Below are 12,176 nucleotides of genomic sequence, written 5' to 3'. Positions count from 1 at the left end.
TATTGATGAGGGTGTATCCTCCTCATAGTTCTAAGTATTTATCCCTAGGGGGGGGGAGGAATTTTTTCCGTAGGGGGAAGGAATTTTGGTACCGTTGTCTTCTTTAAATTCTTTCATCTTTGCACGAGACAAGACGAAGGCGAGTGACAGAATAGATGGGACATATATAATTTGGGCTATATATTTGCATATAACAGGGAGGGGAGGGGTAAAGTATTTGGACAGTTTGAAGTCAGAAATCAATTCGTACTCCATAATATGCAGAATAATTGCACCTAACAAATTTTACAGGCAAACTTGCTATACTTTACACCTCGCTCTCTGTAATGTGAAAATTCATAGCCCAAATTTTTCAATGGCATCAGGCGGTTTTATGCTGTGGTGAGTTTTTATTAGTAGTAGCAGTAGCATTGAATATTATAAATCTTCTTTTCGAAAAATAATTTTGAAGACCACACTGCCTTTCCATGACAGAAGTAAAACAGTTTAAAATAGGGATGAAACTTTTTAATTGACAGTGAACAAATATACAATTATTTAACTAGATATTTCGAACACATATACAGTGTTTATCATCAGTTCGAAATATAAGATTTATCAGTTCGAAATGTTCGAAATATCATCAGAGCGTTTATCATGAATTCGAAATATCCAGTTAAATTACTTTATATACGTTCACTGTCAATTAAAAGGATTTCATCCCTATTTTGAACTGTTTTACTTTCTTCTAATAACAGTCCTTAAAAACCGGAAGTATTATCGTTTCTGCCAATTTTGCATGTGGATATTTTCCGGCAGAATTATCTGGGGCTATTTTTCACGTTTTTTTACTTCTAGGAAGGGGGCATTTCTAGAGTGATCGAGTAACCGATTAAAGATCAAAGTCTTATTCTAATGAAAGAATGCTAAGGAGAATTTTTCAGGCTGAATCGTCTGCAAGGAAATTCACAGTGAGGGAAATTCAGCGAGTATGCAACTGTCTGGAGGAAATTAGACGAGGGGAAGGTACAATAAAAAAATAAATTTCGTTTAACTGAAAGTAAGGACACATTAAAGCTTAAAACGAACAGAAATATTTCGCATATGAAAAAGGGTTGCTCCCTCCTCAACACCTCACTCTTCTCACTAAAGTTTACATTTACTATTATTAGTATTAACATTATCAAACACATTTTTTCTTCTAATTTTCTAAAATCTTCTAAAGTTTTTATTGCTTTAAAAAGTAGAGTTTTGGCAAAGAGCCAAACTTTAGTGTAAAAATGGAGTTGTTGAGGAGGGTGCAGCTCCTTTCATATACAGAATAATTTCTGTTCATTTTAAGTTTTAGTGTCATTCCTTACTTTCAGTTAAAGAACTTGTTTTTTCATGAAAACACTCTTGCCTACTGCTTACACATATTATTTGTATTTGGGAAGAAGGCAAAAGTTGTTCGGGAGACGAATTTTTTCTGGGAAATTTTCATTAGTGGGATGCCCTTAATTACTTCACTCTTAACGCTAAAGTATGATTTTGTATCCTAATCCTTTACAACAAAACGTGAAACACAAGATTCGTTCCATTAGAATCAGATACCTTTTTGAACAGTTTAAATAACGTTAGCGTGAAGAGTGAGGTATTGCGGAAGGGGTATTTTCACTATATCGTAATATATTTTATTTGTAAGTTTTAATGTTAAAACTTAACATTAAATTTATCAGTTCTAAAAAACCTACTCATTTGTTTAATCATTCAAAGACAAAAATAATTCTAATGGAAAAACACTGAAATGCCACTAATTTCACGCTTTGGATGCGTGAGATAATTGTACATATAAGCATATAATATATAATAGACAGTTAGATTGCCCCTCCATTGCCTTTGTCAACATAACTTTAACCAGCAATGCAAAGGCGAATTGTGACGTGAATTATGCAAATAAGGTACAACCTATGGTTTTGACCGTAACTGAATTAGGATGATTATTATCTTATTTCAGGCCTTCCTACAGTAAGTTTCGTAGTCCTCAGTATGCGTGTTTTGTCTCAAATGTATGATAAAGGATGTTAAAATTAGTATTTCATGGATTATATTTTATCAACGTAAGATTCAACTTATTTAGTTTGCTGATTTTGGCTTTTCTTCGGGTAGATTGCTTAAACATTCAAAAGCGTGAGTTGTCTAAAATTCAGGTATTTATTTTGATGTTTTTGGCATATCTGAGCCAGATTTTGCTATAAATCTTTCCAACTTATATTTAAAGAAAAGTAGACATTTGAATTGTTAACCAGAATAAAGATCATAAATAGCTGTTATAAATTTCTTTTTGTTTGTTTGTACTTTATTTTCTAGGGTAAAACTTGTTGAACCAATGGTTCTAGAACATGTAAAGGTTTAGTCATTACGAAGATTACAAGTTCTAGTGCAAAATTAAGGTGACCAAAAAGATTGGAGTTCAACTAAGTGACTCTTGTGCCCTCTTTTTTCCCAAAAGCGTCCAATAAAACTCCGAGTCATTCATTTGATTTAACATAGTTAAATTTCCAATAATTATTCCTTTTGGATTAGCCTGATCCCTATAGTCCCCCTGACATTGGCTATATGAAATGTAGTTTTTCTTTTTTTTCAAAAATAATATTTGTTAGTAGAACATAGATTAAATTTTCTTACGTTCTCGAAGGGGGATTGGGTTCTTGCACGATTTTAAAAACTCTAATAAACTCAATTAAAAAAAGAGATTTTCAACTGAAAGTAAGGTGCAACATTAAAAATTACAACGAACAGAAATGATTCCGTATGTAGAGGGGCTGCTCATTTACCCTTGCTTCTTAGGCTAAAATTTAACTTTTGCAGCAATTTTTCAAGAAAGACTTTTCATTACCAAAGGCTGTTAAATCTGAATGGGAGGTGTATTTTTAAGAGCTTAAGACTTGAGTTTAAAGAGCATGGGCTGAAAAAGCTTCCACTCCACCTCAAATATGGAATTATTTTTGTTTGTCTTATGTTTTCACCTTGTTCCTATCTTTCAGTAGAAATACCTTTTACTTTTCAGACTTTACTAGATAAACTTATAAACTATAGCTTTAAAAGGTCAATTTGTGGTGAAAGTGAAACTTGTAGCCACTTCCTGTTTACTTGTCCTATTTATTTCTTACAACGTTTGGGTATGGAACTAGAACTCCATTCTTTAGGAATTAATTTCCCCTTTTGTCCTAGTTCAGTAATTTCTGATAAAGTATTAAGGAAATACTTGGACAGATTTTTGTATTCAACTAGAAGACTTGTTTGATGTTAATATTTGATATTTATAACTGATTGTTGTCTTTGATTGTAGCATTTATTAGTTTCATTTATTCTATTGTCTGTTTTTTTCTTCCTTTGTAGTGTTAGTTTGTAGGCATTTAGCAGTGAAATACTTGTAAAGGTTTAATCACTTAAAAATAGGAATGGTCACTGTAGATAAATTTAGTCTGTAATGAATACAGACTCAGAAGTAAATTAAATTTAACCTCTTTCTTTTTTAACAAATGGTTTTTGATATTGGTTTGATTTAACTGTCTACATTACTGAGGAGCTCATTAAGGAAATAATAAAAAAACTCTTTCATATCGTTATGAATAAAACTTTATTCTTATTTTGATTCTTTTCTGAAAAAGAAAGAGGATTACAATTCTTAAAACTGAGAATTGTTGTATGTCCTTGAGAATTGTTGTAAATGCCAAACGACGGTGCTAGCTTTAAAGACGAATAAGACAAAGATATTCAAAAGCATAAAGGGGCATTATATAATTCTGTTAGCTACCGCTCAAAGCCTAATTGAGGACAGCTTTCTTAGAAAGTGAATCAAATTATGACACGACAGCTAAAACGAGAACTGAATGTAAAAAAAAAAAAACTAAACTCCTCCCTTTCTCCAAAAAAGAAAATCCTAGAAATGCGCATAATAATTAAGCTATAGCATATTATACATGTAAGGCTATTGATGGCTCTAGTGAGGGGCCATACCTCCTTCCTCTAGCTCCAAACATGCCCTGGACGAAAAAAAGTTTAATTAGTAACTGACAATAAACTTGGTAACTAGAACGATTAAATAGTTTTAAATCCACTTAACACAATTTTGAAACATTCCAAGTCTTATACAGTACAGAAACTTGCATATATCCTTAAACTGGAAAAGTAGTGAAAAAAACTGTGAGGGTTGACTTATGAGTCATAAAAAAGTGCGTTCTGAAGAGAAGTTTTACGTAATTTGCAGGTTGGTGGCAGAGTATTTACAACAGTAATAATTAATAATGTAATAATGCAAAAGGTAATAACTAATCACTACTTTGTATGCCTTTTGTAATACAAATAAAATTATTTATATGTCCTTCAGTTCTTTGAAATCTCACTAAGAATTTCACAAGAAACAGTCCATAACAGACACTTGGTGTTTTAATGGATATTCCACCAGTTATTAGAAGAAAAACAAAGGTCCTATATCAAATTTCGATTGATATTTTTATAACCCAAAAGGAGTATATAAGAGAAAATATTCTACAGAATATTTTTATTTACCAAGAAGAAAAAGTTTCGACCCTCCATGACACGAAATTACTATCTAAATCCACAGATAACTATAAAGCCTAATAGATAATCTGCGTTGAAACTATTATGTTGCCCCTTGCGGTATTACATTTTGATGCAAATTTTAAATACTCCTTCCACTTTGTTGATCCCTCTCCTACTATTATGAAACTCCGGCTATTTCTTTCTTGCAGTCTTGATGAGAAGTTAGCCATATAAATTCAGTATTTTCCATAATATAATCCAAACATCTTTTTGAGAAATTTTAGATAGGCCACTTAGTTAAGTCATATCTGTGAGACGGGAAATAGGGAACCACTTTACAGTCTGACCACATTTCTTTCTGCTTTTGCGATCATGAATAATACAAATTAGTAAAATTATTTAGTGACTGACAAATATACACTGGACCTCTGATGGTAGAATAAATCGGAGGAGTGGTTTTTACGCCCCGAGAATGTAGTAGCCAAGAATTATTGAGTTTAATTATGCCGTCTAAGGTTATCTACAGTGGGAACTGCTGAGAGTGTTAAGCATTAACTCTTAAGTTAAAACATATTTTGATTTTCTTTTTGAATTTTTTCAAAGATTTCATATGGCTTATAGACTCGTATTTTATCTGTTATGTTTTATTTCTTATTTGAAAAAGCTCAAATAATAAATTTTATAATAGCTTTGAAAAATAGAAAGCCCAAATTATAATCAGAAATGAGATTGCATTTTTAAATCTTACTTTGTTGTAGACTGAAAACCAAACTGTTAAGATTTTTCAAAATCTGTAACACTTCCTATGCCTAATTTTGATTTTATCACTCATTTGACATTCCTTTAATATTTTTTGGATAAGACCCCGTCACTTCCTAAGGATTACTACAGAATCAATGCAACCAATATTAGTCAGTGATACTTAAAGCATTCTAGTATTATTTTAAACCTGTTTTGAAATCTAGTATATTTTGATTCAGCTGTTAATACTGTAGAGCTTTTGATATCCGTTTTAAAGAAATTGTTTTCATATGAAAGTAACAATTTTTTATTCTTTTCACATTTGGTTTTTATACATTTCCCGTCTTTACCTCTCTCTTTATCTCTGTCCCTTGCTCTTTTATTTTCTTCTTATAATTCTATCGCATTGGTATACATACATAGCAAAATGATTTTTTTTTCAAAAAAGGAGAAAGAAATTAAAGAGAGGTATTTAAGCTAAGAAAAGGAGCTGGATAGTAAGGGGAGAGAAAGATTGAGAAAGGGGAAAGAGAGAAAAAGATTGACCTTAAAAAGAAATAAAAGAAAATAGAGTGAAAAGGGGATTGAAACACTTCTTATGGAGTTAATACGAACTAAAAATCAATGAATTTAAGAAAAAAGGATTTGAGACACAAAGAGTGGGGTAGAAAAAAGGAGAATGAAGGTAGAAATAGAAAATAAAACAGAGTAACATTGGCGACAAGGAAAGAGGAAAATGAAGAAAAAGAGAAATTAATAATTGATATTCAGTTAAATATTTGAAATATTCATTAAAAAAATGCCTATTATCTGCTTTTTTGTCACAGTATAGTGTGATTTTAATTTTTTTTCAATTAAAAACGGTAAAAAGGCAGGGAAATGGTGCAGTTTGCACAAGAAAAAATTAAAAAAATAAAGGAAAGAGAGAGTACTCTTCTCCTGAAGAATATATTGCAAGACTGTACTCTTCGCACGATATATTTTACAACCATCTACCCGCATACATCATTTGAATATGAATTGTGAAGCAGAAACTATCATATTAAGTACAAGCTGGAGGAAAAGTTACAAAATAAAGCGGTAAGAAAAATTGGAAAGTATTGGGAAATTTTTCATACATGTTCATAAAAAAAATTTCTTACATAAATAATTTAAAAAAGCTTTTTTGTCTTTTTTCTCTTTATCAGCCCAGTAAGTTGTCGCAGGGTTACATTTAAACAATGATTCAAAAGGCATTCTAAAATATTTTAATCGTCAAAGTCTTTCATCAGAAAACTTAAATGTTTTTGTGCCTTTTTATACTGCTACCACTACTAACAACTCACCGGAGCACCAAACTGCCTGACGACAAAACAAATACGGAAATTCCTCCTCCATTATAATGTATTCCAAGCCTCCCTTTTTATACCCTCTTGGGAGGTTCCTATTTTCTTTAAATCTCACTTTATGAAATCTTCCCACCCCAACCACGGACCATCTGGTTTTTGTTTAGCCCTAGACAGTTGGACAAAAAAACAATCGTTGGCAATCTGTCATCCTTCACCCACCAAATTTTCTATAGCCATCTCAACCTTTCACTCATTGTAGCCCTAGAAAGCAGGATTACACCATACTTTTTGTGCAACCTACTTTTTGAAAAACTCCGTGAACAAATCCGTAAGCAATTTCTCTGGAAAATATTTAGCAAATTTTCATCTGCTTCCTGGAATGCCTGTGCTTCAGAGCTATATTTGACCACTATAATCTCTGTAGCTTCATATATTCTAATTTTGATAGACATACTTATCTTTCAATTCTTCTAAACTTTTTTTTTAACTATAAAAAAAACACCCTGAGACTTGGCTACTCTACGAGAAAAATAAGGACTGAACTTTATATAAAGAAGTAAGGACTGAACTTTAATCCATAGTAATTGAAGCGACCGGGAAAATAAAGTGAGCGATTTTTGGTATCCGGGATGCAAAAGTAGCTAGCAGCCAAGTAGGAGATGATCATATCTCTTATTAAGAAACTGAACAACCCTTTATTTCTCAAAATAGAGTCAGAGCGATACAAAGTTCACTATTAGAATTGCCTTGTCAGGAACCCTTATATAGGAAATTTATTGCTCCTTGGTTTGTATAATGAGGGAAATAGTTAAGACTGAACTTCAATTGATAGTCATTGAAGCGTCAGAGAAAATAAAATGAGTTATTTTTTTGGTATCTGGGTTGCAGCGTTGCTAGAAGCTTAGTAAGAGATGATCATATCCCTTACTAAAAAATTAAATAATACTTTAACTCCTCAGAATAGTCAGAACAAAACACATTGTACACTATTAAAATTGCCTTTTCCGAAACTCTTATATCGAAAATGTATAGCTCCTTGCTTTGAAGAATGAGAAAAATTCATTGGCTTGAAAAACAAGAAGAGTGTCTGCAAGCAGGATATTCTGTATCTACGGCTACTTTTTTCTTTCTGTTTTTTTTCTCCACAGCTAGCGGGCACTGCAAAAAACCTAGACAGATTTTAGTGGTTTTTATAAAAGAAAATTACCTCATCTAGTAACTTTTGTAAAAAAAAATATCGAAAATGAGATATTCTTACAAAAATATTGAATTTTAATGTGCAAAATTGACGAAAGACGATATAAGGGATTGGTCTATGAAAAGTTTTGTAATTGTAGATATAAAATAGATCTAACTTTTAACATTATAAGAAGCACATAGATATACTATCTTTAAAAACGAGTCAAAATTGCTAATTTTTTCTCGAAAATAGGTCCGTATTTTTTTGAGATAGTTGGTATTTTGAGAAATTATCGCATACAAAAACCATCTAAATAGTATGGAAGTCTGATAAAATTTCTTAAGAGCCTTAATTTTGGGAAAATTAGCTTCAATAATTATATATTATTGAACAGAATGAGTATTAAAAGACGTTAAATGATGGAAAGAGCAAAAAACTGGTAATCACGAAAAGTTTTGTATATTTTAACAAGGGATTACAACAATTCAAAAGCGTTTAATATAAAACCAAAAGTTGGAAGCTTAGTAGAAATTGTTTTTAGATTTTGGATTTGATTTTACAATCAAATATTTTTGAAGAGATACGGTATGAAAATACATTAAATTCGCAAAAAGCGCAAAACTGGTAATTAAAAAAAGTATTTTTATACATTTTAACAAAGGATTACAATAATTCAAAAGCCTTAAAAAAGAAAACTAAAAGTTTGAAGCTTAGGAGATATTATTTTTAGAAATCGGACTTGCTTTAATAATCAAATATCTTTAAAAAGACTTCATTATGAAAGGACAGCAATTTGTCTGCAGTTAGAGGACAAGAGGGAAACTTTTCCGCGTATCGGGTGCCGGGGTCCGGTTGCTGGCAATTGCCAAATATTTTTTATATATTTTAACAAGGGATTACAACAATTCAAAAGCCTTGGAAAAGAAAACCTAAAGTATGAAGCTTAGTAGATATCAAAAATCAAAAATCATTACTGAATTTCTTTTTTAAAATGTCTTTTTAAGACATGAAAAAAGTTGAAACAAATTTTAAGTTCAGTTCAGAATCGCTAAATTTATCATGTAATTTACAAAAGTATTTACGGTACCTGACCAATAAAATTAATGCTTTAATTCTAATAGTGTTTTTTTTTGTTACATAAAATCTACTTGCTATGTGATAAAGCTCAAAGGTTTGAACGTAACCAGTTATATAACGTCAGTAGCAAGGCCCAAAAATAAAAATTGGTGATTATCACGAAGGATTATTCGATAATTTTACAAGTGATTACAATAATTTAGAAAACCTTAAAAATAAAACCAATCGTTTCAAGCTTAATACAAATCATTGTCATAAATTGGAATAGTTTCAATAGTATAATATATTTTGAAACGACTGCAGTATAGACAGACATTAAATTTCGTAAACAGCAAAAAACTGGTAATTACAAAATATTTGTATATATTTTAACAACGGGTTACAACAATTCAGATCTAAAGAAGAAAATCTGTTTGGACACAATCAGTTATATAATGTCACTAGGAAGGCCCAAATAACGAAAATGTGTAATAATTACTAATGATGATTCTCTTTTTTGACAAGGGATTGCAACAATTCAAAAACCATGAAAAAGAAAACCAAAAGTTTGAAACTTAGTAAATGTCTTTGATAGAAATCGTACTAGCTCCAATGATCAAATATCTTTGAACAGACCGTTTTATAAAAAGACATTAAATTGCATAAAGAGCAAAAAATTGGTAATTGCAAATAGTTGTATATATTTTAACAAGGGGTTAAAGCGATTCAAAAACGTTTAAAAGAAAACCAAAAGTTTGAAGCATAGTAGAAATCGTTGTTAAAAATAGGACTTGCCTTAATAATCATGTATCTTAGAAAAATAGTTTGAAAAGACATTAAATTGCATAAAGAGCAAAACTGATAGTTGCAAAAATATTTGTACATATTTTAACAAGGAATTACAAAGATTCAAAAGCAATAAAAATATTAAAATTTTGAAGCTTAGTAGATATTATTGTTAGAAATAAACTTGCTTTAATAACCTTATATCTTTTAAAAGTCCACAGTATGAAAAGACAGCAAATTGAGACAATGAAAATTTATCTACAGAAGCTTACCGTATGCCAAGTGCCAGTGCCCAGTGGCTGGTAATTGGAAAAATTATTTGTATATATTTTAACAAGGGATTACAATTCAAAAACACCTAAGCGAGAAAACCAAGACTTTGAAGATTAGTAAATATTGTTGTTATAAATCGGACTTGCTTTAATAATCAATTATCTTTGAAAAGTCTTCAAAATGAAAAGACAGCAAACTGTCTCAAAATGTCTTCGCTTAGAAGACAAGAGACCATTAGAATCCATATACAGAAGCCTTCCACGTGCTGAGTGCCGGGGCCCGGCGGTGAAGCCACTGGGTTCCTGGCACTAGCTATAAAAATTCAGTAATACTTTTAGGGCTAAAAAAACTATAAGTTTTGAATCTCTGAAATTATTATATTAAATACAAAAACATTTATGGAGTTTGAGCCATATTTGAATTTTTTTTCAATTGAAACTTGAGAAATACCTTGAAGAAATATGAGAAATTTTTTAATTAATTTAGTTTTTTGTTAGGTTTGTTCTATTCGATGCTTGATTTTATGGGTAGAACTTGACACTGAAAAGATAAGGTCACAAGTGAACAAAAAAATTAACCGAGAAAAGTATCAGAGCCGAGAATTCCAAATACCTTCTTTAAGAAAACATCACTGAACAAAAAGTTGAGAAAACATCCTAAAATATCAGAGGATATATCTGAAAAGCCCAGGTTTTAAGAAAATGAAATATGACTGAAAAAAACAAAGGTATTTAACCAAGTGGATCTGAGTCCAAATGAATAGGTTGTTGGTATTGGTGAAGCACATGGTTACCGATTGAGCTAGGGTCTAACCACTCACAGCCTTAAGCATTCGTGCACCTGTGTTAGCTGTACTCCGTGGACGAGTTTGATTGTGTTTGGACTTGGAAACCTTTTATCAAGGAAAGTTGACTAGCTTGCCTGTCGGAGACCAAAGGTGAGAGAGGGAGAGCTCATATTCTCTTTCATTTCCACTAGGGCTTGTGACTAGGGTGTGAGTTTGAAACGGCTTGTTGGTTATAAGCCATTCAGTCTGCTTGATTCAATACCCATGTCGAAAACTTTTCAAAGTGTTTTTAATTAATTAAAATTACAAAATTTGCAGCCGTAACCCCCTGTCGATAATCCCCAGACCTTGTGTGAGGGGATCACTATCCAAAAGAAAAAATTTAGCATGTTTATTGGAAGCAGTTGATATGGGCCAAAGTGGTTCTGAGTTCAAATGAATAGGTTGTTGGTATTGGTGTAGCACATGGTTACCGCTTGAGCAAGGGTCCAACCATTCACGGCCTTAAGCATTCGTGAACATGTGTTAGCTGTACTAAGTGGATGAGTTTGACTGTGTGTGGAATTGGAAACCTTTATCAAGGGAAGTTGGCTAGCTTGCCTCTCAGAGACCCAAGGTAAGAGAGGGAGAGCTTATATTCCCTTTTATCAAACAGTTCGTGGTAACGAACAGAGAAAATTAAAGAGACATTAATGAAATAAGATAGAGACAGTGAAGAGATACTTCTGTATTTCATATTCTTAAGATTTGTGGTTCAAAACTTAAAGAGAAAGAAAGAAAATCAAACAGTTCGTGGTAACGAACTATAAGTAAGGAGCGACCCGGCTCAATAGTAACCAAAACTCTAAAAAATGGAATTTTGATACCAATACCTAGATCAAAAGAATTGCATTTTAATGCTGATTTTAAATATATAAGTTTCATCAAGTTTAGTTTTACCCATCAAAAGTTACGAGCCTGAGAAAATTTGCGTTATTTTAGAAAATAGGGGGAAACGCCCCCTAAAAGTCATAGAATCTTAACGAAAATCACACCATCAGATTCAGGGTATCAGAGAACCCTACTGTAGAAGTTTCAAGCTCCTATCTACAAAAATGTGGAATTTTGTATTTTTTGCCAGAAGGCAGATCACGGATGCGTGTTTATTTGTTTTTTTGTTTTTTTGTTGTTTTTTTTTCCCAGGGGTGATCGTATCGTCCCAGTTGTCCTAGAATGTTGCAAAAGGGCTCATTCTAACGGAAATGAAAAGTTCTAGTGCCCTTTTTAAGTGACCAGAAAAATTAGAGGGCACCTAGGCCCCCTCCCACGCTAATTATTTTACCAAAGTCAACGGATCAAAATTCTGAGATAGCCATTTTATTCAACGTAGTCGAAAAACCTTATAACTATGTCTTTAGGGACGACTTACTCCCCCACAGTCCCCATGGGAGGGGCAACAAGTTACAAACTTTGACCAATGCTTACATATAGTAATGGTTATTGGGAAGTGTACAGGCGT

The 12,176-nt window shown here is 32.0% G+C and overlaps 1 protein-coding gene across 9 annotated transcripts in view; it reads right to left on the bottom strand.

Moving 5' to 3' along the window:
* The window catches only part of LOC136026937 (alpha-(1,3)-fucosyltransferase C-like), a 203,277-nt gene extending 197,650 nt beyond the window's left edge, over nt 1-5,627 (bottom strand). For 3 of the 9 annotated variants that reach the window (XR_010617457.1, XR_010617458.1, XR_010617456.1), the window contains exon 1: nt 5,276-5,627. The gene's annotated coding sequence lies outside the window, so the exon portion shown is untranslated. The remainder of the gene's footprint in view (nt 1-5,275) is intronic. The other 6 variants (XR_010617455.1, XR_010617453.1, XR_010617449.1 and 3 more) reach the window with 6 other exon arrangements.
* Between the last annotated feature and the right edge of the window lie 6,549 nt (nt 5,628-12,176).

Source organism: Artemia franciscana, chromosome 5 (assembly GCF_032884065.1).
Source record: "Artemia franciscana chromosome 5, ASM3288406v1, whole genome shotgun sequence".
Taxonomy (NCBI): domain Eukaryota; kingdom Metazoa; phylum Arthropoda; class Branchiopoda; order Anostraca; family Artemiidae; genus Artemia; species Artemia franciscana.
The sequence above is the reverse complement of the archived record's forward strand: the minus strand, read 5'-3'. Positions and strand labels throughout refer to the sequence as shown.